The sequence below is a fragment of the Myodes glareolus genome, chromosome 1, assembly GCF_982192425.1.
Source record: "Myodes glareolus chromosome 1, mMyoGla1.1, whole genome shotgun sequence".
NCBI lineage: Eukaryota > Metazoa > Chordata > Mammalia > Rodentia > Cricetidae > Myodes > Myodes glareolus.
The window spans coordinates 54,044,013-54,069,615 of NC_142026.1; the positions used below are offsets into that span (position 1 = coordinate 54,044,013).

The following is a 25,603-nucleotide window of genomic DNA, read 5'->3' on the forward strand; positions in this document are numbered from 1 at the left end:
AGATGTACTTCTATTTGCTAAAGAAATGAAGAAAGACTGGGGAGCTAAGTTAGTGGGTAAGAGCACCAGCGATGCAAGCCTAAGGAACTGGGTTTGCATCCCCAGCCCCCACCTAAAAGCTGGGCACAGTAGAAAGTACTTTGTAGTCCCAGTGCTGAGGGAAGATGGCTGGGGCTCGCTGGCCTGTAAGCCCAGCTGAAAAACAAACAAAAGAACAACCCGGCAGATTCCAAGTTCAGTGAGAAACCCTGTCTCAAGGTAGAGAGTTATGGAGCAAGACGGTCAGTGGCTTCTTCTGTCTGCTGTGGGCACATATGGATCACACACACACACACACACACACACACACACACACACACACACACACAGAGTTATAGAGCAGGACAGTCAGTGGCTTCTGCCTGCTGTGGGCACATATGGATCACACACATAGACACAGACATACACAGTCTCATGTTCTACTATGATCTATCTGGTCTCACACAAATAAAATAAAATAAAACAAGAAGTATAGCATATAGGGCCCCCTGCTTATGCCCCTATAGAATGTCATTCATCACAGCATCTAATAGGGGCTCTCCCTCTCTCCCTCTTACTCTCTGTCTCCCTTCTTCCCTTCCTTTCCTTTATCAATATTCGAGTTACGAAAGTGATTTTTAAGCCCACAGTATGACCAAGAGCAAGCCCAGCGGTGGTGGCACACGCCTGTGATTCCAGCTTCTGGGGAGGCCGAGACAGGACGATCTGGAGGGTAAAGCCAGCTTGGGCCACATACCGAGACCATGTCTTAAAATAAAAACAGAGCAGGGCTAAGAGGGATTGAAGTTCAGCAGTGGAGTGCTTGCCAGGCATCTATCTGTAAGGCCTGGGCTCAAGCTCCAGTACCAGAAAAAGAAGGCAAAGAAGAAAGAACTGCCCACAGCGTGCCCACTGCATGCAAAAAGCCACGTAGTCCCAGAATCTTTCTTTTTTCCCCAATTTGCATGTGGACCTGGGCACTCACTCACAGACCCAGTGTGCAGAACAGACAGGAACAACAGACCCAAGTTGGAAGTGATTTACTTCATTAGCTGGGATTACAAGTTTAACTTGCAAACCAGAGGTCAACATTTCTCATTAACAAGGGGGCCGTGAATCGCTGCAGGCTGTGGTTCAAGAGGAGACCACTCTTATTACTAACTACACATTTCAATCTGTCTTTGATGTTCTCCTTCTCCCTCCTCCCTTTTATTTTTTGGCAGAGGAGCTGATTTTAATTGTGGCACTCCAACAAGGCTCTCTCTCCATCCCAGGGAGCAGCAGCCTCTTGTCTGCTGCTGCCGAGCGAGAGAGAGCCAGGATGCAAGATTGGGTGCAGTCCATTGCTTAGGGCACATTTTAATGGCTCCCCGTTCCTACAAGGCTCGGATTGTTTTCCACGTGATTCTGGTTAATTTAGCTGCGGGAAAGGGCATCGGTTTTCCTTGTGAGCTTCTGATCCGTCTGCCTCGGTGAGGTGAAAGACATTAAAACAGGGAAGGAGGCATCGTTGTAAGTTTCCAGATGCAAGGACCAGACCTCGCACATTCGCCAAAACCCAGAAGAGCGAAAGGTGCTTGACAGAGGTCGTCGGGCTGTTAAAAGACGCTCTGTTGACAAAATCCTCAACGTCTTCTCCGGCCTCCTCTCTTCAAAACCATTGCTAAGGGTTAAAAGAAGCAAGTTAAATGAAATAAAAACCGTTGTGGAAGATTCTAGCCTTGGAATCTCAAAACCCTAACCCACAAAATCCTCCCCAAAAAAGAACATCAGGAAATGCAGCAGCAGGCTTCAGTCTCTCTCCTTCCTTCCCTCCTTTTCTTTTTCTCTCTCCTTTTTTTTTAAATTTTTTTTTTCATATAGGATCTCACTACATAACCCTGGCTGTCCTAGAATTTGCTATGAAGACCAGGTTGGCCTTGAACTCACAAAGTTTTCCCTGTCTCCACCTCCCAGTGCTGGGACCAAAGGTGTGAGCTACCACACCTGCCTTCTTTCTCCTTTTCAAGATAAGAAAAATCTCCTTGTGTAGCCCAGGCTGCACTTGAACCCCAAACTGGTCTAGAGTTCTCCATCCTCCTGCCTCTGCCTCCTAGGTGCTGGAATTATAGGTGTGAACAACACCCTTCCCTCCAAACACATGCCCTGCCCCTCACCCAACTTGCACATTTTTGTTTCTGAGGTCACTGTCACGGTATTGGAACTTCAGATGGAGCCTTCGGACACAATGGCCTTATCTACTAACTTGGAAGCATTGAAAGTAACTAAATTGTTATTCTAGTCTAGTTTAGTAAGGTCACATTCGAACTATTAAACTTATAATATTCCTTGGTCACTACGGGTGATCCATAGATGCCAGAGACCATGAATGGGTATCCTTTGCCTGGTGGGAAAGCTACCATGTTTCCCCACGGGAGAGAATGGTCAGGTTTCAGAACCACTTTGGTGCAACAGATTCCAGACATGGTCCAGGACAGGAAGTTTGATATCGAGGCCACAGAACTGGAGTGGGTGGCTGCAGAAGGTGGCCCTCCTGGTTTCTGGTTCCCATATGGTGCTCCAGGGCTTCCCAGCCTCTGTAGAAGGGGCACGGTTTCTGTTTTCTTTGTTAACTCTCAGGATGAGGCTCCAGTTTCTTGGAAAAGCAATACTGGTAAGTACTAGGAGGGCATGGGGCTGGAGAGCTGGCTCAGAGGTTAAGGGTACATACTACTCTTGCAGAGGACCTGAAACAACCGCAACCATGAGAGGCTGGCTGTTCACCTGTCTCTAACTCCAGCTCCAGGAGACCCAAGTACCCCTTCTGGATTCTGCAGGCAGCAAGGTACCCAAGTGGTGCACACACATCCATGTAGACAAAACACTCAGACACATGGTTAGGTCAGTGTCAGCTTCGGTATGTTAATAAGCGCCTTAGCTAACCCCGTGTCCTGGGTTTGAGACCTAACACACATAATATTGAAAAAAATAATAAAATCCTCAAGGAGAGTGGGGAAGAGCTTTTCTGAGCCGTAACGGTCAGTGACTCCGAACCAGGAATCCGCAGGGGTGGCGAACAGAGAAACTGCAGCCATTGATGCTGGAGGCCACGTGGCACTGTCCCATAGCATTCTCCAGCCAGGCCAGGCAGTCACCTTGAGGAGTCGCTGGGGGAGGGGTACCTCCTCTAGCAACCTTTGAGTCGCTACAGGGTAGCTACAGCAACACGGAGACGTCTCAGAAAGGTTATTACCGCTGTCTAATTTCAAACAGGCTTCACAATGGAGGGCTGTCTTTGTGTGGGATTAATTTTCAACCCCCAGGATTTGATGTCAGTAGGAAAGCGGCAGCATGGGACTCCCTCTGCAGCCTTCTCCCCCTTCTGGCCAGCGCCAGGGGCTCCTTGGGAGATGAAAACTCTGACAAGCCCTTCAGTCAAGCTGAAAGCAGCCGCGGTCCAGTAACACCCGCAGCCCCCCGGGCATCCCGTGACCCTTCCGAAAAGTCACGTTCACTTTGCTCTTGAGAAAGGAAAAATAATGCCGGAGGCATTTTATTTTAAACCATGTGAAATAAGGAAACGTGAAGATGCGAAAATGAAGTGGAAAAAAAAAGTTCGAATTCATTTCCGTTCTTGCAACGGCTTAGAAGCCAAACTGGTTCATTTTGAAGGCGTGCAAAAAGAGAATCTGATCCATTCACCAGTAGGCACAGACCACAAAATGCTTAAGGTAAAATATGTAAATACGGAAAATTATCTGTTGAAAACCATCTCCCTTTGTGCTTGGAAAAATTTTTTTTCAAGCATCTTTATTTCTATTCTGCATTAATATACCATTGAGCAGAAAAGTTACTATTTTGGGCAAAAACAACAGAAACCAAGGTGCTGAAAAACAAGCCTTCTAAAATGAAGTCCAGCGGTAGAAAGGATTTCTATGCTATCGTGCAGCTGGGTGGCATTTTTAGTAATAAAGAATGTTATTAAAGATAATAAATTACATAATCCATTTTTCAAAAGTGTCCTTTGTATGAAAACTTGACACAAAACTTGACTTCCAGTCCCCAATGTGATTTCATTTGGAAATGGGGCTTTGTCCTCTGTTTGCCCCCAGCCCCACACCCCACTATCTTTCCTGGTAGAACTAGGACCCTCAGTAGTATGTTCACACACACCACAAATGACTGGCTACAGTTGCTTATCATAGTTCTATGTTCAGCTTTATTTTTTTTTTAAATATGAAGAAGAGGGGCTGGTGAGGGGTCTCAGCCAGTGAAGTGCTTGCCACCCAAACGTAAGGACCTCAATTTGATTCCCATGTTAAAAATGGCAGGTATGACTGCTTGTGCTTGTAATGTAGTTGGTGGAGGGCTGGGACAGGCAGACTCCTGGGGCTCCCTGGCCAACCGCTTAGCCTAATTGGTCAGTGCCAGGCCAATGAGAGATCCTGTATCAAAAAATAAGATGGACTCCCAAGGGTTGATAGCTGAGGTTGTCCTTTAGTTTCCACATGCCTGTGCACGTGCGCGCGCACATGAACACACGCATGCGCGTGCACACACACACACTCATACTAAGAGCCGGTTATGGTGAGGCACACCTGTAATCCCAGCATGAGAAGGTTGAGACAGGAGGATTGCAAGTTTGATGACAGTGTGAGCTATGTAGTGAGACGCTATAGAAAAAAAAAGTGCTGTTGAGACAAAGGGTTGGATAAATGTCTATAACTATATCATCATTCACCGTGTTGGATTTAAATATTGTTATGGTTTGTATGTGGAACGTCCCCTGTGGTCTCATATGTCTGAACACTTGGTGCCCAAACCCTAATCAACTAAGCTTCCAAGCCGAGTTCCTGAGACACTCGGCTTCTGGGGAGGCACTGTGTGGACGAGCTGGCATCAAAGCAGCAACTGTGTAGACTATGCAGGAGACCAAGGGTGCTTCAAGTGAAAATGCAGATCCCTGGGGACCTTCAGATTGACTTCACCATAGAGAGAAGGCGTTTCCAGAATGCCTTGCAGATCCACTCGGTCTTTGGTTCCCATTCCTTCCCCTTGCTTCCATGGTTTTAAAGTGGGTTCAAATCTCACATCACCTCAATAGAGCTATCAAGGAGTAAAAACTATTAAAGTACATAAATAAACACACATACTGTCCTCACTGTTTGTTTCCCTCCAACTTGACACAAGCAAGAACATCTGGGAAGAGGAGCTTCAGCTGGGAAAATACCTCCAGCGAATTGCCTGTAGGGGAGTCTGTGAACATTTTCTTGATTAATGATTTATGTGGAAGGGTCCAGCTCACCCAAGTGGTGCCACTCCTGGGCAAATAGTCTTGGATGGTATGAAAAATTAAGCTGATATGACCAGGGGGAGCAAGCCAGTAAGCAGTGTTCTTCCATGGTCTTTGCTTCAATTCCTGCCTCCAGGTTCCTGCCTTGAGTTCTTGCCCTGACTTTCCTTAGTGACGGATTGTAAAATGTATGCTGAAATAAACCCTTTGTCCTCAAGTCGCTCTTGGTTATGGTGCTCATCACAGCAACAGAGAGCACACACACACACACACACACACACACACACAGAGGCCAGCATTCTGTGACTCAGCCTGTCTCCCTGTCCTTACACACACACACACACACACACACAGAGAGAGAGAGAGAGAGAGAGAGGCCAGTATTCTGTGACTCTGCCTGTCTCCCTCTCCTTACACACACACACACACACACACACACACACACACACAGTGGTGTGCAAAAAGTCTTCCTTGATCCTCGCATGCTGGTCAAAAGCAGGTTCACAAGGCCCCCTTGCTTCACCTAGACCTAGGGAAGGAGAATACAGGAGCTAGAAAGCCTCAGGCAGGTGGGCACTCGTCGTCGCAAGCATGAGGTATGGCTGGTGATGCTTTGCATATCTTAGATTTGGGCGTGTATGTAAGCTTTTACTTTATTTATTTATTTAGACTTTTTTTTTTTTTTTTAGGGTTTCCCTGGTATTGGAACTTACTCTGTAGACCAGGCTGGCCTCAAACTCACAGAGATCCGCCTGCCACTGCCTCCCAAGTGCTGGGATTAAAGGCGTGCACTACCACTGCCCTGTTATTTTTTTTTAATGTCTCATTAAAAATGATTTAGCTGATTGCTGGTTTGAGGGCACCTCTTTAAAGGCTGCTCTCCCAGCCAGTATTTCTCTCACTTCTTCCTGGTCCTGCTCCTGCTGTAGGGTTGTATGCTAGGGCTAAGGTCCAGCCTGAATGAGCCTGCAGACCCACGGGGGACCCACTGCCGACTCTATCAGAGGAGTGGATGGAAACTCTTCGCTGACCTATCTCAGTCCAAGGTCATTGCTCCCTCCTTAAACTTCATCCTTTTACGTGGATTTCTGAAATCATTGATAGTAAAATCCCAGCTTTAAGACGCCCGGGGAGAGCTGGGTGTGGTGCGCACATCTGTGACACTCACATAGGCTAAGTACAAGGGTGGCGTGTGTGAGGCCAGCCTGGGCAACATAGCCAGACCCTGTTTCAACAAAACAAACAAACAAACAAACAAGTCAGCTGAGAGTCACCAAATTAAACTAGAACTTTTCTTGCTCATCACACAAAAGGCAAATTATTATGTTTAATCACAGTCAGGAACCACATTTGCATTGTGCAATAGTTTGCTCTTCTGTTAAGACCTTGAAAGAGCTGGAGGAGCTGGGCATGGTGGCACATGCCTGCAACCCTGGCACTTTTGGGAAGTGGAGGCAGGTAGGTCAGGAGTTCAAGGTCTTCATCCCTGGCCGAGCAGTGAGTGTGAAACCAAACCGGGTGCTGGAGGATACATTATTCCCACCATCCCTGCGACTTTCCAAGCCCTGCACATGGAGCTGAGGGCTCTGTTGGGTACGTCATTCTGCACGGGCTCCAGCAACGCAGGTACCAAATCTAAGGTTGCGAAAGTTACACATGCTGGCCACAGGTAAAGGATAGGACGTGAGGTTAACTGGAGCCCCAGGGTCTCCGCACCAGGGAGCCTTGGCATAATTAGACTTCACACTGGGCACCTCCTGCACCGCTCTCCCCCGCCTCCGTGTCGGGATGTCGAGTCCTGAGGCTGCCATAGGATCCACACAGTGAGCCTGCAGTTGAGGGTTCCTGATGTGGTAGGTGGTCTGTTGGTGCGAAGGGGCGGACTTGCTCTGCTGGAGGCTTTCAGCAAACGTCTTGCCCAAATCAAGGGGCAGTTTCCTGTGGACCAGGCCTCAGAGGACTCGGTAGCAGGAGCCAATTGATTGGTTCTGGTTTTTATTTTCGTGTGTGTGTGTGTGTGTGTGTAATCCAAAAGAGGGTGTCAGATCTCTCAGATCCTCTGGAACTGGAGTTACAGGTGGTTGTGAGTCACCTGACTTGGGTGCTGCCACCTACCTGGGTCCTCTGGAAGAGCAGAATGTACTGTCTCACACGGAGCCATCTCTCCAGCCTCCAAAGCATTTCTTTAAAAAAAAAAAAAAACTTTAAAATTTTTATGTGCCAAGTCCAAGAACACATTTATCACCCTCTAAACTCCACGCCCTGCCCCTTTGCTGCTATTTCAGTTTTTGACTCTCGGGTATTAAGAACAGTTCCCACCAATCCACGGTCTGGTCTCAGCACTTTTGATACAGGATGCAGCATCGCTAGCTCTTGGCGTGATGCTGTATTTCTGATCGGCAGAACCTACTTTGGGCTTGCCTTGACTTTGAACCCTGACCATCACCTCCCCATGTCTTCCCCTCTCCAGCCTTCTACATCTGTGTCTGAGAGTCTGACGATTTCTGATTCTGTGTGCGCCTGAGATGATGCCCTCGGGGCTCTCTGCATCTGGCTGACTACTCAGTGCAATGGCCTCCAGATTCCTTTACACCCTTGCAAATACCAGGTCTTCAGTCATGGAGGCTGGGGAGCACTCTACCACTGCGTGTGAGCACCACAGACTCACACCCTTTCTCACACACTCACCCCCACCACTTCATTGTAACTGTCGTGAATAATTCTGCAATGAGCATAGGATGCGGATGTGTCTTTGAGATTCTGATTTAAATTTCCTTAGATATTCGCCAGATAGCATAGTGTTTATCCACCGCTGGTTTGTTTTCTGGAGCCTCCATGCTATTTTCCATAATGGGTGAACCAATTTACGTTCCCACCAGCCACACCCCATACTCTCACCTCTCTTCATCTCCACTAATATTTATTTCTTTTCTTTTTAAAATGTATTTGTGTGTGTGTGTGTGTGTGTGTGTGTGTGTGTGTGTGACTGTGAGAACGTTTGTCACATGTGTACAGTACCTGTGGAGGTCAGAATAGGTATTAGATCCCTCCGAGCTGGAGTCAGAGGCATCTGTGAGCCACCTAATGTGGGCCTTGGGAATCAACCCCCACCTCCAGATCTCTGGAAGAACAACAGCAAGCACTCTGAACTACTGAGCAATCTCTCTAGACCCCACCTTTACTTTTCTATTAATTGCCATCCCATAGGTCTGAAGCTGCCGCTCACTGTGACTGAGATGAGCATTTCTCTGGCGGTCAGAGATAGAGGCTGGGGGAACGTCTCCACATGCATGTGTTAATTTGAATTAATTAGTTAGTTAGTTAGCATGTGTGCATGCCCATGTGTGTCACAGCACACATGAAGTTTGAGAACAGCTTGCAGGAGTTGATTCCCTCCTACCATGTGGGTCCTGGAAACAGTCTCAGAGAGGCCGGCGTGGCAGCAGGCACCTTTATTTGCTGTCCTGATTTCTCCAACTCTTCTTCTCCCCAAACCACATGTCTTCCCTTCCAGGGCAGACACCATGCCGCAGACATGTGCAACCCCACTGTGGATGGGCACAGCAGCTTTGAGCCACACGGCTCTCACAGGTTCCTTCACAGTGGAGGCAAATGATTACATCTTCGCTGAAGTCTTCCCAGTGTCTCCATGGGATTGGGAGACTGAGGATGCTGGAGCTGACCACCCTGGTGTTAACCAGGATCCCCTTGAAGGATGTGAACTCTAGCCCACCCCACCTCAGGCTCCCACCAGATGTTGCCTCCGCATCCAGCTGTGCAGCTGCGAATGGGCTAGCCTCTGCCTTGACCTTGACCCAGCACATGACATTTTGTGGGGTTCTGTTAGTAAGCAGAAGGTCCCACCAGCTAAGTGCCTGCTGTATGCAAGCATAGTCACCGCGTCCTTTAACCCAGCCACAGTAAGGACACCTTCACCCCAATTTCCCTGTGGAGTTGTGATTTTCTTACTTTTAAAGACAGGGTCTCTAGGTAGCCCTGGCTGTCCAAGAACTCTCTTTGTAGATTAGGCTAGCATTGAACTCACAGAGATCTGACTGTTTCACCTCGCGGGTGAGGGCCATACCCATCTGTGGTGGTCAGTCTTGACTGTCAACTTCATGCAATTCAGAGTCTCTTAGGAAATTCAAGCCTGGGTATGTATCCAGAGAGGTTTAGCTGGAGTGGGAACACCCAGTCTGAAAGTGGGAACCACCATACTGTGGACTGGACTTCCAGAATAAATAAAAAGGAGCAAGCAAGCAGAGCACCAGAATTCACTTCCCTCTCGCTGATGCTGGATACCACGTGACCAACCGCCCCATGTTCCTGCCACAGTGACTTCCCCATCAAGAGGAACGATAATCCCAACTAAGACCAAAATCAACCCTTTCCTTCTTGCTCTTGCTGGGTGCTTTGCCACAGTAGCCAGAAGAGCAGGTAATATGGGACTTTGGGAAGCTTGTCATGTATGATCCCGGCTCTGAGCACCGGTGCCACAGTAGCTGGAAGAATGGTTAATAACGGGACTTTGGGAAGAGCGGGATTTGAACTCCCGTCATCCTGCTTGTCATGCCCGATCCCTGCTCTGAGCTCCAGAGCTAGGCCGCTCTAGAAGTGGAGGCACAGGCAGAGCAGTGCAGCCAGGGCCCGGGCACAGCTGCCCACACTTTGCCCACGGTCCTCAGCCCCTCGGACCTCAGAGGATGATGGGTAACAGACCCATACGTACATCATCCCTGAGCATCGAGGCACCACTAGCTGGAAGCTCAAGGAGCATCAAGAGCACTGAGGGTCCTGAGAGTCAGCAGATGTGATTTGGGGCAAATTTTCCTAACTTTCATGTAACATTCCATCTGATACTGAAAAATGCAGGTGACCTGATTCTTTCCTTTGAATCCCAGCCCTGTAAGAAAGCCTGGGTTGAGGTGATGTGTTGCCGGTCCCGCCCTACTAGATAGCCTGTCTCTCCGGGTGATGAGCCGCTGGCATCTGAATTAATTACTTCCTGATTAATTATGCTGCTTCCGTGTGAGGGAGACAGGGGCTTCAATCAACTGTGGCCACTATCTCTGGCCCTATTGCCTTAACAGGCTAGCCTCTGTCAGGGAACCTGGCCTCTGGCCTGGAGCCAGGGCAGGCAGGAAACTAGAGAGACTAGCACGAGATGTGCTGCCAGCAGGCAGAGGACCCAAGGTTTAGGGCATTGTGGAGCCATGCAAAGGGGCGTCTGGGGAATGGAAGGAGGGTCAGTGAGTTCAGAAATGGAGGGTGGAGATTTCTTTTTGTTTGTTTGTTTGGGTTGGGTTGGTTTTCCTGAGGTAGGGTTTCTCTGTGTAGCCCTGGCTGTCTTGGGACAGGCTCTGTAGTCCAGGCTGGCCTTGAATCCATGTTCCTCCTGTCTCTGTCTCCCAGAGCGCTAGAAGCACAGGTGTGTACCAGGCCTCACTAACCCACCAGGCTCTTGGAGTATTCTGAAACCGGGTGTTTCCGCTTCAGCAGGAGGCACTGGGCCTTCGCCGATGATGCTTGGAGCAAGCGTGTTCCTTGGCATGATTATTTCATCAGGTATGAAGGGTCACTCTCCAGCTCTCTAGGCCTGTACAAGAGGCTCTTATGGGCATGAAGTGGGATCTCCATGGTGGAGGGGAGGGGAAAACAGGCAGCTGTCAGAATTCAGGCATGGTGAGAGCCACTGCCCTCCCAGCTGTGGCACCCAGGCATGGTGAGAGCCATCGCCCCCGCAGCTGTGGTACCCAGGCACGGTGAGAGCCATCGCCCCCCCCCAGCTGTGGGCACCCAGGCACGGTGAGAGCCATCGCCCCCCAAGCTGTGGCACCCAGGCACGGTGAGAGCCATCCCCCCCCCCCAGCTGTGGCACCCAGGCACGGTGAGAGCCATCGCCCCCCAGCTGTGACACCCAGGCACGGTGAGAGCCATCGCCCCCCCCAGCTGTGGGCACCCAGGCACGGTGAGAGCCATCGCCCCCCCCCCAGCTGTGGGCACCCAGGCACGGTGAGAGCCATCGCCCCCCAAGCTGTGGCACCCAGGCACGGTGAGAGCCATCCCCCCCCCCAGCTGTGGCACCCAGGCACGGTGAGAGCCATCCCCCCCCCAGCTGTGGCACCCAGGCACGGTGAGAGCCATCGCCCCCCAGCTGTGGCACCCAGGCACGGTGAGAGCCATCGCCCCCCCAGCTGTGACACCCAGGCACGGTGAGAGCCATCGCCCCCCCCAGCTGTGGCACCCAGGCACGGTGAGAGCCATCGCCCCCCAGCTGTGACACCCAGGCACGGTGAGAGCCATTGCCCCCCCAGCTGTGGGCACCCAGGCACGGTGAGCACCACATCTACTCAGCTTCGTTAGCTCCTCAGCCCTCCAGGGCTCCCTGTCCTGTGCATTCTACATTTGACAACTGTCACACTGGCAGAGCTGCAGAGTGACAGCTTATTTCAAAGGAGATAAGACATGATCCTTTTCCATTGTCACTACTAGGCACTGGAGTTGGAACGCAGACTGGTAATCCCAGTACTTGGAAGGCTGGAGCCCGGGGAGCTGGAGTTCAAGGTCAACCTGGGCTACGTAGCAAGATCCTGTCAAAAAACACAAACAAAACCAAAAAAAAATCTTCAAGACATGGGATGAAGTTCAGTGATAGAACACTTTCCTAGTATGTGATATGTGTACATGTGTATGTATGTATACATTATATATATATATATATATATACACATATACACACAGGCACACACATATGTGTGTGTGTGTGTGTGTCACCTCTCTGCCCACCATTTGAGCCTGCACACCACATCTATGAGGACAGCAGAGGTGACACAAGCCAACAGGAGAGCTCCCATGAGCCTGGGCCTCCCCAGGTCTGGTTTTGAATCCTTCTCTATAACAGCGGTGTTGTGTGGCCATGGCTGAATTATCCACCCCCTCTAAGTCTCGACTTTCAGAAAGAGAGCAGCATGCTTCCCTAGGCGTGATTATAAGCTTGACTTAGCTACCTGGGTGCCACTGTACCCACCTTGAATAATGGAAGCAGGAAGTACCGGCTTCCTGTATGTGAGTGCTTCATCTCAGATTGAGCCCATCCCTGATCCCCAAGCCTGTTGTGAGGGTCTGGGGACCACATGCATTGTATAGAGCAGCTGTCCAAAAGTTTAGCTTCTAAGAGAAACCGAGCAATTCGTGTGAGCAGCGCTGCCCTACTGAGGCATCCTGTCCAGGCTTGGCTGCTAACCTCCTAAGCCCCCTGGAGAGTGTGATCGGGGAGACACCTTCTCAGGGCAGCGGGATAAAAAGTACGTTCTAGAAAGGCCCAGGACAGTTGCTCATATCCCAGGGTGTTAAAGGGAGATGTGTGCACAAACACAAAGTCAGGGGGATGTGAGGAAGGGGTGATGGTGGCTCTAGAGGACCAGGAAACGGCTCTGCTCACCAGGCCTGGCCTCTGTACCTTGATTCCTGCTCCTGGAGTATGCCAACGCCTCCCCCACTGGGTTGTTAAGGGGATTGAGCGGATAACAGGGACTGATCGGGTATCGGTATCTGCGGTTTGGCTCTTAATTTTGTATGCTTTTCCCAGGCACTGATGTAAATCTGTCCAACTCACTTATTTTTTTTTAAGCTAGCACAGTATTTTGAAAAAAAAAAAAGTGGGTCTTAGGTGAGGGAGGAAAAAGAATTGACCCATGCAGCTGTCCGATGGGTCCTAAGTCAGAGGGAGAAAACAAACACAGGTGGGCATTCCAGCCACTGCGGAGGCTCTCGCAGTCGCCAGCCCGCTACACGGCTTTCATCCCTGCCTGACTGGTGAGGCAATGAAGCCTCATTGTGATCCTCTGAGAACACAGCAATGATGCTAAGTTCCTTTTTCCCTCCTTTCCCCCTGGTTCTGGGGATGGAACCTAGGCCTTCATTCACGGTTGGCAAGAGTTCTACCAGCCTCATCCCCAGGCCACTGGGCGATTCTCGGAAGTACTCTACCATTGAACAGCCAGACCGTTCTAACCATATATATGTATATATCATTTTTTGACAGTTTTAAACATGTCTATAATGAACTTTGGTCATTTTCACATTCTCCCCATTGTCTTCTTTCACCTCTCGTCCCATCAAAGTCCCTCTTCTCAGCAACCCCCTCCTACTTGGACACTGCCACTTCACACACACGTGTGTGTGTTCTGAGTATGTGTGTGTGTGTGGAGTGTGCATGTGCAAGTGTGTGTGTATGAGAGTGATAGAGAGCGAGAGAAACCCACAAAATTTAGAGCTGTTTTCATGAACATGAAGTGAGATTTTTTGCACGGGTAACTTAGCAGTGGCTACACCACTGAAGAAAATGACACCAGGTCACCCCTCCCCCCAGCAAACACTGATTGCCAATAATCCCTCAGGGAGAGGTAGAGCCTCCTGAGACGAGACTTTCCTCCATCCCTGATGGAATCTTGATAAACCCAGCCTTCTGCATGCCTTGCATAGACAACTGCAACTGCCGAGTTCATGAGCACAAAGTTCATTTTATCTCAGAAGACATTCTTTAGAAGCACCCCTCCCCTTCCTCCAACTCTTATTAGTCTTCAACCTGCTCTTCCGCGATATTTCCTGAGCTTTCAGGAGTGACATAGATGTCTCCTTTTGGGCTGAGCACTCAACAGGTGTTTATTCTCGGTACTCCGACCAGGTGCGTTTATCACCATCCAATGCAAAAAGAAACTTCTCTGACCAAAGCTGAGAGCACCACTGATCTATAGACATGAACATATGTCCATATGTTCTAAAGACAGCAGTTCGACAACATGTCCATTTGGCAAAACAACAGTAGTAGGTTCCCCTTAGGGCCTATGACTTCCCTAGCCATGGGTTCTTTACCAGGTGTCCAGTGCCAAGCAGCGATTCCCCTCCTATGGAGCAGGCCTCAAATATAATCAAAGAGTAGTTGGGAGCCAGGTATGGTGGTTCACAACTTTAGTTCCAGGGCTTGGGAGGCAGAGTCAGGCAGATCTCTGTGAGTTCAAGGCCAGCCTGGTCTTCATAGGGAGCTTGAGTCAGGCAGATCTCTGTGAGTTCAAGGCCAACCTGGTCTCCATAGGGAGCTCAAGTGAGGCAGGATTTCTGTTATGTGGTGAAATTCTGTCTCAATGGTTGGTTACTGCAGTAACAGTCATACCACTATTGCATCAGTGAATGTCACACTTGGTCACTTACTAGATTACCATTGTTTTCAACAGTTAAGCAGTTCTTTTACAAAGCAGTTTCCACCCTGCACTTACAGAGTGATAAACAACTGCCTTACAATTTGCCAAGAACCATGTTTTTCATCTAGGAACAAGAAATTTGCCATCTTGGGAACTTTAAGAAGGAAGACGTTTATTGCACAATTTTAGCAGGATCACCTGTTTTCTTTCTCAGTATGCTCACTCCATTAGTAAGAATCAGAAGATTCCCCTTTGGGAATCAGAGTTTCAAAACCAAAAGCATCGCTCTGGACAAGAATTTCTCATCTGACTACTATAAGGGACTATACTGGCTTTCCTCTCAGATCCTCGCCAAGTTTCTGCTAGAGTTTTCCTATGGAGAAGAAAATAAGACAGACCTTTCCCAAAGACTCTTGCCTCAAGAAGAGAGATCCAGGATTCAAGAGTACTGACAGACAGGTGTGGTGGTTCATGCCTACATCCTAGCACTAGGGAGACTGAGGCAGGAGGATCTCAAGTTTGAAAGTAGCCCAGAGACTGTCTCAAAAGAGACAAGAAAACCAAACAGGGCACTAAGGGCCATGCAAAGGGATTTCAATCCCCAAGCATCCTTTGTTCCATGATTTAAGGCAGATGGGCTGTGGAACCATGTTTGGACACCGTTCAAATACCCACAGGTGATTTTTCTGGGTGCATCTCAGAAACAGGAGACTGGGACCGGGCCACACCACTCAGGGTCTCGTATGGGAATCCTTAGTAGTCATAGAGGTGAGAAGAGCTACAAAGGAGACAGTGAGAGAGGAGGAGACCCTGCTCCTTCCCTTAACAGATTCTTCCATCACAGAGATTGTTAACCCCGACTCCTGTTCTTGCCTGTAACATGAGGGCCGGCTTGTTGGGGTTTCTATCCCACCCGGTACCCCATAGCCGGCAAGTTCCAAAGAAGCCCCCCAAAAATCACACACAGGACTCCATAAGATAATAAACTGATTGGCCCATTAGGTCAGGCTACTTATTAGTTCTTATAACTTTTGTTACCCCATTATCCTTATCTACGTTAGCCACACGGCTCAGTACCTTTCTCAGCTGGGCAGGTTACATGCTGTCTCTTTGGTGGTCTGCGCAGGAATTGCGGAGGGAGCTTCTGCTTCCAGAATACTCCCAGTCTCTTTGCTCCACCCCTACTTCCTGGGCGGGCTGTGTCCCGCCACCCAGCTAGCTATACCCGAAATAATTACACGGAAACTGTATTCTTTTAAACACTGCTTGGTCCATTAGTTTCAGCCTCTTATTGGCTAACGCTCACATCTTGATTAACCCATTTCTAATAATCTGTGTAGCACCACGAGGTGGTGGCTTACCGGGAGGACTCTAACCTGTGGCTGTCTCGGAGAGGAGAGTCATGGCGACTGCCTGCCTCTGCTTTCTTTCTCCCACAATTCTGTTCTGTCTACTCCACCCACCTAAGGGCTGGCCTATCAAAAAGGCCAAGGCAGTCTCTTTATTAACCAATGAAAGTAACAATAGACAGATAACCCTCCTCCATCACTTGCCTAAGTACCAACTCCCAGCCCCACTGACTAGTGATGCTCACACTCACCCTCATACCTTTCTGTGGCCTCTGCCAGGAATACCTGGCTCTTCTATGTACCTGCAGCTACCTCTCCATCTAGTTAAGGTTGGCTGAAATGGCACATCCTCTGAGATGCCTTCTTTAGCACCAGAAGCCCATGACTTCTTCTTTGGCACGGACACCACTGTAGCCAGCCTAAATTGGGTGTTCAGTAGCCGTGTTAGCAATGCTCCAGGGAGGGACAAACGTAGTCTACAGGAAGAACAGGTGTCTCCCTTGTCAGGATACTGTGTCTTTGTGGTGTTGCACACTCAATAACTTTCAGTTCATTTCTGCACGTCTGTCCCTCTGAGGAGCAGTGATGGATGGCTGAGGACTAAGCCCCCCCCCCACTGCTCTTCTTTCCTTGAGACATGATCTCGCATTGTTATTCAGGCTTCCTTCAAATACACAATCCTCCTGCCTCTGTCTTCCGAGTTCTGAGATGGCAAGTATGCATCATAACCTCTGGTCTCGACTTTATCACTAAGGTGTAGTTGGGTTTAATGATTCACCTTCTCGGAAATATCTTTGTAGTTTGATGGTAATATTTAATCAATTTATGTTTAGTATAATTACTTCTATATTTGAGGTCAAATCTATATTTTTCTATTTGTGTCATTTATTTCATTTTTCTAGAGATTAATATATTTTTAAATATATGTTTTGCTTGGATACATGTATGTGTACTGTGTGTGTTTAGTCTCCTCAGAGGCCAGGAGAGGGTGTCAGATCTCCAAGAACTGGAGTTACAGAGAGTTGCGAGCTGCCATGTGGGTGCTGGGAACCAAACCCAGGTCCTCTGGAAGAGCAGCCAGTGCTCTGAACCTCTGAGCCATCTCTCCAGCCCCAGGATTTATACATTTTGTTATTTTAGTGTATGTGTGTGCATCTGTATGAGTTTAAATGCTCCCTGTTTGTAGGAGCCAGATGGGGAGTTGTGTCCTCTGGATTTAGGCTACAGGGGGTTGGGAACTGTCCTGTGTCACTTGTTTTATGTTCCTTTGCTTCTCCTTGACCTTCAGTTGGAAGAAAATCTGTCTACTTCTTCATACGTGTGTATGTGTACCATTCCTTTAGTATTTATGCTCCAGAGATCATGTTACAGACTGAACCATGGTCCTCAAAATGCAGAGGTTGAAACTCCAAACCAAAGTGTGACTGCATTTGAAATAGGGAGCTTATCATAGAAGTAATACAGGCTAATCAAGGTCATAAGGGTAGGGCCTTGATCCTATAGGATTAGCGAATGGCATTTGTTAGAAAGGTCACTACTCAGAAGACAGAATCAGGAGGACCACAAGTTCAAGGCTAGCCTGGGCAACTTAGACCCTGTTCTAAAGTTAAAAGTAAACAAGAACTGGGACTGTAGCTCAGGGCTGGAGCGCTTGGGATTTGATACCCAGTGACTCAGTGACTCATCATATATATGAGAGAGGGGGGGGGAGAGACAGAGAGACAGAGAGAGAGGAGAGAGAGAGACAGAGAGAGCTAGACAGAGGAGCTCAGTCTTCCTGCCTCCTCCTCTGCCCTGTGATGTAAAGACACAGCAAGAAGATGGCTGTCTTTCAGCCAAAAGACAGCCATCACCAGACCATAACATCACTATTTATTTTGATTTTTATTATTTATTTTGTAAGACAGAATCTCACTGTGTAACCCTAACTGACCAAAAGTTGTTAAATAAAACAGGCTGGAATTGAACTTACAGGAAGATCTACCTGTCTCTGCCTCCTAAATACTGCTATTAAAGGTGTATGCTTCTCGCCCAGTGAATACCTCTGTTTTTAAGATTTTCATTTTTATTTTATGTGTATGAATGTTTCTCTTACATGTGTGACTGTGCACCATGTGCATGCCTGGAGTCTGAGGGGGTCAGAGAGGCAGTCTGATCCCCTCACACTGAAGTTCAGACAGTTGTGAGCCACCCTGTGGTGCTGGGAATTGAGCCCGGGTCTTCTGGAAGAGTCTGTGCTCTTAACCACAGAGCCACCTCTCCAGTACTCACCTCTACTTTTAAGAGTGTGGTGTTTTATCAATCTGAGCAGAATTTTATTGAAATTCTCTACTTTCCCCTTTCTTTCCTTAAACATAATAGTCAACTGTTGTTCTGAAGTCTGTGCCTTGTGTCCGATAACTCTGGCCACTGGGGCTCCGCGGGTCTGTTTCTTTTGCCTGTTTCTTCTCTTGTTTTTCAGTCAAGAGGTCTTGTCACCTAGTATGTTTAGTAAATGCTGTTTTTACACGGAGAATCACATAATCAATGTGATGGTGCAAAATAACTTTTCTCCTAGATTTTTTCTGCCTTTGTCAGTTGCTGTGGATCTAGACTGGTTTTTTCTTTTTTAAGATTGATTTATGTATTATGTATATAGTGTTCTGCCTACATGTATGCCTGTATACCAGTAGAGGGCACCAGATCTCATTACAGATGGTTGTGAGCCACAGTGTAGTTGCTGGGAATTGAACTCAGGACCTCTGGAAGAACAGTCAGTGCTCTTAACCCCTGAGCCATCTCTCTAGCCTGGGAGCTAGACTTTCTTAATCTGCTTTGCATCTAAACTCCATCTTCATGAGAGCTGGTGTTGGTTATGGTTTCAATCTAAAATACCTCTCACAGGCTCCTATTCAGAATACTCAATCCAGACTGTAGAGTTGTTTGTAAAGCTGTATAGCCTTAGGAGATGGTGCCTGGCTGGCGGATGTAGGACACGGAGGGTGGGTCTTCAAAGGTGACAGACCCCCTCAGTCTCTGGCCCCATGCTTTTTGCCTGGTCAACCATAATGTGAACGGCTGCCTTGTTCTCCATCGCTGTGGACAGAACCACTCTGTTGCTGTGCCTTCCACACAGAGAGGAAATGAAACCCTTTGGAACTGTGAGCCGAAATAAGCCCTCCACCCCTTAAGCTCTTATGTCACATACTTTGATCACGGCAATCGAAAAGTAATTAACACAGAGGCTGATTGGTTGGTTTTACCCTTACATCTTTTCAGAGACCCTATCCAAGAGCCCAGGACATCGTCAGGGTCATTCTGAGACAGTCAAAGCTGGGCTCAGCTTCTTAGCCTTGAAGCGCCATTCCTAGGGCCAAATGGTGGGAGGGAGAGAACACAGCTAAACAGAAGGTTTATCTTCCCAGATTGTCTTCTCTCCAGGAATTTGCCCCCTCATGTTCTCACTGTCTGAGAAGCTCTCTTGTATTTTAGAACAGTTTTTAAAATTATGTAGCCATCCTCACTGCTCGAGGTGGGAGGCTTTGTTTGATCCAGGCTGGTGTTCCAGAGCCAAGAGCAGATTTCCCAAATATTTCTTTAGCATAATTCTTCACCTATAATGATGGTTAGCGCACAAATTAAAGTTTAGACTATTGGCTTTGGAGTAATAAATTCCATCTGGGTAGGTTAAAAAGAATATAAGTTGGTTACACTGGTTGGAAAAAGTACAAAATTATAGTTTTCTGTTTGAGTAAATTATGCTAATTAAATTAGCATAAGGAACTTTTGAGCAGGCCTTGGAAACACACACTACAACAGAGAGAGCTTTCTAGTACCTTTTCCCACAGTAAAAATACGTCTTCGGTTCACAACAACAAGAACAACGGGCTCTCCCAGCTCTCTGCCAGGCTCTGAATCACTTACAGAAAAAACACTTGCCAGGCTCCTGAGAAGACAAAGTATTTGGCTGAGCCACACAGCACTTGGGAAATCTATCAGCAAACACACAGAAACCAACATTAGAGATTTCCATTTTATTTATTGTTATGGTTGGAATCTGAAATGCCCTCCACAGGCCCATGTATTTAATGCACTATGTTGGAAAGTTTTGGAACTTTAGAGGCTAGAACCTAGTTGGAGGAAGTGGGTTACTGGGAACATGTCTGTGAGGCTCACTCTTTCTTTCTCTCTCTCTCTCTCTCTCTCTCTCTCTTTTCCCTTCCTCCTCCTCCTTCTCTCTCTCTCTTTCCTTCTTTCTTTTTTTGTTTTGAAATGAGTTTCCCTATGCCTACTATGTCACTGACCTAGAATTATCTATGTAACCCAGGTTGGCCTTGAACTCACAGAGATCCACCTGTCCCTGCCTCCAGAGTACTGAGATGAAAGGCATGAGCCACCACATGAGGCCAAGAGGGCTATATCGTGTTTCTCACCCTCCTCCTCCCCTTTCCTGTTTCCTGTCCACCATAAGGTAAACAGTCTTCCTTCATATGTTCCTGTTGCCATAATATTCCCCTCTCTCCTCCACATCTGACCAAGTGACCATGAACTAAATCCTCTGCCATTCTGGGCCAAAACAAACATTTCCTTTCACGGTTCGTGTCTGTCAGGTACGTTATCATAGCAACACAAAGTCTGACTAACGTATTCATTCTAAAAGTCTCATAAATCATTCTTTAAAATGCCAGCATCCAGAGCTGGAGAGATGGCTCAGTCGTTAAACGTGTTCGCTGTTCTTTCTTGCAGAGGACCAGGGTTAAGTTCTCAGCATTCACGTGGGGACTCTGGGACTCCAGTTCAAAGGGCTCTGATGCCCTCTTTTGTCCTACAAAGGTACTACATGCACGTGGGGCACACACATATGCAAAACACTCATCTACAGAAAATAAAAACATATAAATCTCTAAAGTGCGAGCATCCATAGAAATGGAAAAGATGTGAAGAATAAATAGAATACACAAAAGTGTTTGCTCAACCGACGGGAGAAGTGAGACAGCCAGCAACTCACCCAATACCTGCCTCTGTTTCAGCCTCTTCCTTGACAGGTGTGTCACGCAGAAGAGCAAAAGGGCCATCAGAGCAGAGCTGGGCCTGTTATGGCAAAACTTTCCAAGTCACCTGGTGAGCCTGAAGGCCTGCTTACACATGTGACCTTGTGTGCATTAGCAAAAGGGAACAAAGACTAGGACAGTTGAGGGCATTGACTGTAGGCATACACACTCTGAGACACAAGTATGGTCAATTACCAAGGTTGGGCACGTTAGCTGTACTGGTACAGTACAGCTAATGGCACTTAGCAAAGTAACTGGGGAAACTGCATGGACAGAAAAAAAAAACTGAACCCAAAGGCATCACTTTCCATGAAGGCTGCAGTGGCATGCATGATAATGTCTTGGTCTCCAACTATAACCAAGAGATTCAGACCAACAGCTCAAGCCAGAGTGATTTCTCTAACAAAGGAAGGGTTGATAGCAGGACATCTAGGAGTCTTGCAAGTTCATGGAGAGGTTGCTCTCCAGCAGGCTGCTGTCAAAGAGTATTAGGACTGGGTATGTCCTCCCTGTAGATGAGCCTAACCACCTCATTTCACAGAACATGAGTTGGAACTGTGCAGGCGATCTTTCTACATGTCAATGCTCATAACAAACAACGGTTCTGCAGCACAGGCAATGCTTCTCTCTGGTAGCTTCCTCCTCTGTCATTTTCTGATCTGATTTCCAAAAGTGAGCTCCATGACGTCATGTAGTCAAGCAGGGAGTCCCAGTGGCATCTGCTGAATGGACAAGTGATGAGGAATGTGTCCTGATAGTGCAGAGGCCCAGGTGTCTCAGGACCAAGTCATGGGTGCCAACATGGGTTTACAGGTGATGTGGAATGTGCCAGATGGTGCAGAAGCCCAGGTGTCTCAGGACCCAGTCATGGGCGCCAACAAGCGTTTACAAGTGACATGGAATGCTTCCAGACAGTGGAGAGGCCCAGGTGTCTCAGGACCCAGTCTTGGGCGCTAATGTGGGTTTACAGGTGATGTGGAATGGGTCCAGACGGTGGAGAGGCCCAGGTATCTCAGGACACAGTCACGGGTTCTAACATGGGTTTACAAATTGAAACCTGAAAAACCTAGGGGTGATACTACAAATCTATAATTTCAGCCCTGGAGTGGGGGTGGGGACAAAAGGCTTGAGAGTTTGAGGCCAGCATGGGCAACACAGTGAAACCCTTGTCTCAGAAGCAACCAACCAGAGCTGGAGAGATAGCCCAGAGGTTAAGAGCACATACCGTGCTTACAGAAGAGGACAGGAGTTCAGTTTCCACACCCACATCACATGGCTCATAGCCTCTAACTCTTGCTCCAGGGGAATCTGACACCCTCTACTGACTTCCAAGGGCACCTGCACTCACGTATGCACATACCCGTGTGCACATACCCGTGTGCACACGCACATGTACATGTAATTAAAAATAAAGTAGATCTTTAAAAAAACCCAATCAACTACCCAGAGTATCTTGAGAAAGAAACAAAAACAATCATATGGAAGCTAACAGGACAAATCATCATATACTGATCACTAATATCCAAGCTCCAGCCTCATTTCTGCTATACTTTTGTCTCATTTTATCTGTAAACATTTTAAGCATGTATTTCTGAACAATGACTGGAAAATATAACCATAATACTTCCGCTATTTAAAATAAAACAAAAAACCCTAACAATGTATCTTTTAACATTGGGGATCTCTTCAATATTCAAATTCACAAGTGGCCTAAAAATGTCACCTCTATCTTTTTACCACTTATTCGATCTCTATGATTTTTCTTGTAAACCATTGTTGAGGAAGTCATTTCAGCAGTGGATTGCTTTGATCTATGTGGCATTTAACATGTTCTGCTTAGTTTGCATTTCCTGTAAGTGTGGTAATTGATCTAGATAAACCTAGGTCAGAGTCAGGGAGGGAGGGAGATTGAGATTATCTGGGGCTCAGAAGGGAAGACTGAGTATCAAAGTTGGTGTTGACTTTTATGTCAGAAGACACAATGCTAGCCTGGCAGCAGTGGTGCATACCTTTAATTCCAACACTCAGAGGCAAAGACAGGAAGATCTCTGTGAGTTCAAGGCCAACCTGGTCTACATAGTGAGTTCCAGGACAGCCAGAACTACACAAAGAAATCTTGTCTTGAAAAAACAAAACAACAAAACGAAGAAGGAGGAGGAGATGGTGGTGATGGCAGAGGGCTGGGGAAACAGCAGAACAGGTAAACACACCTACTATGAAAGCGTGAGGCCCTGAGTTCAAATCCCAACACACACGTGGAGAAAACAACCTGCCACAGGTTGATGTGCCTGCATGTCACGCCAGCACTGTGAGAGACATCAACAGGAAGATCCCCGAGGCTTCCTGGCTGCCAGCCTGCTCCCGAATCAGTGAGAGACCCTGTTTCATCAAGAGATGGCTTAGTGGTTAAGAACACTTGTTCTTTCAGAGAACCCGGGTTTAGTTTCCAGAACCAACATGGTGGCTCACAGCTATCAGAACTACAGTTCCAGGGGGACCCAGTACCCTCTTCTGACACTGCAGGCATCAGGCACACACATGGTACATAGAAATACATGCAAGCCAAATAGTCATATAAGAACATAAATAAATCTGTGCAAAAAATTAAGTAAATCTTTGAAAAAATAAATAAAAACCACTACCAACAACAAAAATAGTTTGAGAATAAGACAGAGTGATACAGCAGGACACCCTATATCCTCCTCTGGCTTCTCCAGTATGTACACACACACACACACACACACACACACACACACACACACACACTCTAGCGACCAATCAGTTACTGATCACTCCTAGACCCATTGACACACATACTATGTCTATGCCAGACAGTGCTACTCTGCCTATTGTGTCTTCCACACATAACAGCTAGAATTCTCTTAGGAGAACTCACCCTGGATATCATTTGACCACTGAAGCACAGTTAAAAAAAGAACTTAACCAAGGCAGTTGCTTCCTCTCCAGTTAGAATCTTCTGGAAAGACAGGCCACTTTCAGCAGACCTTCATGTATGCTTTCTTTTCTGTCTCTTTCTTTTCTTTTCGGTTTTCTTTCTTTCTTTTTTGAGACCAAGTCTCACTGTGTAGCGCAGGCTGGACTTGAACTCGCTATACAGTTCAGGCTAGCCTCAAACTCTCCACCCTTCTGTCTCAGCCTCTCAGGTACTGGCACTATAGGCCTGGGTTACTGGGTTGAGCTCTTATTTTCTAACCACAAATTAACTGTCAGGGCTGGGACTGGAGCTGCTGGAAGAAGACCTTTCAGCTTGGTTTTTTTGGCCCCCAGCGAGGAGAACGGCCAGCCTGCCCTGAGATTTGCTGAAGAAGGCCTTGCCCCGAGGTTCGCACAGAAAGTCTGGACTTTCTCTTTGTGAATGTCTTCTCCTGTAATTAAGGAATCGTCTAATTTGAGGCATAGATAAAATTCATCAAAATTATATTTTCTAAAAGTCATAAAACTGAAGCTGCTGAGGTCTTTCTGGCTGCAGGGAAATAGTGAATGGATGGAGGGATGCTATCAAGACAGAATTTAAGAAACTGGCTCATTCTCTCTCGTTCCCAGCAAAGAAAATACCCCAAAGAAACACCATTGATTTTGCATTTCGAGAAACTGACCAACTTTTCTTGATCAAACGTCCACCGCAAGCCGGAGTCAAGGTTAGGCAGGCTCCGGGGTACCTTCCTTTGGGGCCTTCGTTCCCTGTGATTTTGAAAAAGCAGGTTTGGGCGATCAGAGACCTTTCCACTGAGGATAGGAAAGCTGGGCTCCCAATCCCGGCTTCCTTTACTATGTTTTCTGGGCCATGTGAGAGCCAGGCTGAGGGTAGGGAGGTCTCAGAACTTAGGCTGAATCTGCTCAATTGAGGAAAGAAAGGGACCTTGTCTTCCTTATTGATTTTCGAGAGGATGGAGAAACAGCCAGACTTTTCTATGTCCTTGACCCCTGTGGTCATCCCAGAACACCTCTGTTAGGGCTCTCCTCGAAGGCTTTGTTGTTTACTAGCTCATGGAATGACTTTGGGACAGGTCGTGGTGACTCAGTTTCCCCAACTATGAAATCATGAAATTGGACTTGAGGTCTTTTTCTCACATCACCGGGTAAGCTTTTCTAGTTTGGGTGACCCTACAGAGCTGCAAGACGGGAATGGGGAGGAGGGAGGAGCGGGAAAAGCACGTCCCACCCCATAACCCGCCCCCTCCCGCGAGTCCAGCTTTGTGCCTGACCTCAGAGCTCGCCTTCGGCCTGGGCGGGGTGCAGCACGTCTCCCGGCCGGTTCCGAGAGGCTGGGGCGGGGCAGCTCTGGCTGGGCAGCCCCACCGGAAAGACTCGTTTGAACTGGAGCTGGCAGAGCCAGGGCGGAAGCCGACTTGTCGTCTCCGCCTGGGGCTCTCCTGGTCCCTAAGTCACGTGCAGATAAGGCAGCTCCTGGTCAGGGCTTCTACACCTGAGCGGGCCCCTAAGTTCTACCCCAGTTCCCCCTGGGACACTCCCTCGGCTCTGGTGCTCCGGCTGGACTGAGCCTCAGTGGGGGAAGGGGACAGGAACCGGGAGGACAGAGCCCAGACGAGGTCCCGTTGCTAAGCAACACGACCCAGGCCCTGGGCTCTGGCCTCAAGCAGCCAGAAGCAGCCTGCTCACAGCTGCCTCCTCGCAGCCTCTAGCTTGCCCAGCCAAACCTTCTGGAACCAGAGTGCTCAGGAGACCCCAGGCGACGAGCTCCTAGGCCTGCTA

The 25,603-nt window shown here is 48.0% G+C and overlaps 1 long non-coding RNA gene across 1 annotated transcript; it reads right to left on the reverse strand.

Annotated features, from left to right (window-relative positions):
* Positions 1-1,042: 1,042 nt before the first annotated feature.
* On the reverse strand, positions 1,043-25,185 carry LOC146896058 (uncharacterized). Its single transcript, XR_015003684.1, has 4 exons — positions 25,096-25,185; positions 24,487-24,571; positions 7,406-7,473; positions 1,043-1,681 (listed from the first exon to the last, which is right to left on the reverse strand). It is a non-coding gene; the product is annotated as an uncharacterized LOC146896058 (long non-coding RNA).
* Between the last annotated feature and the right edge of the window lie 418 nt (positions 25,186-25,603).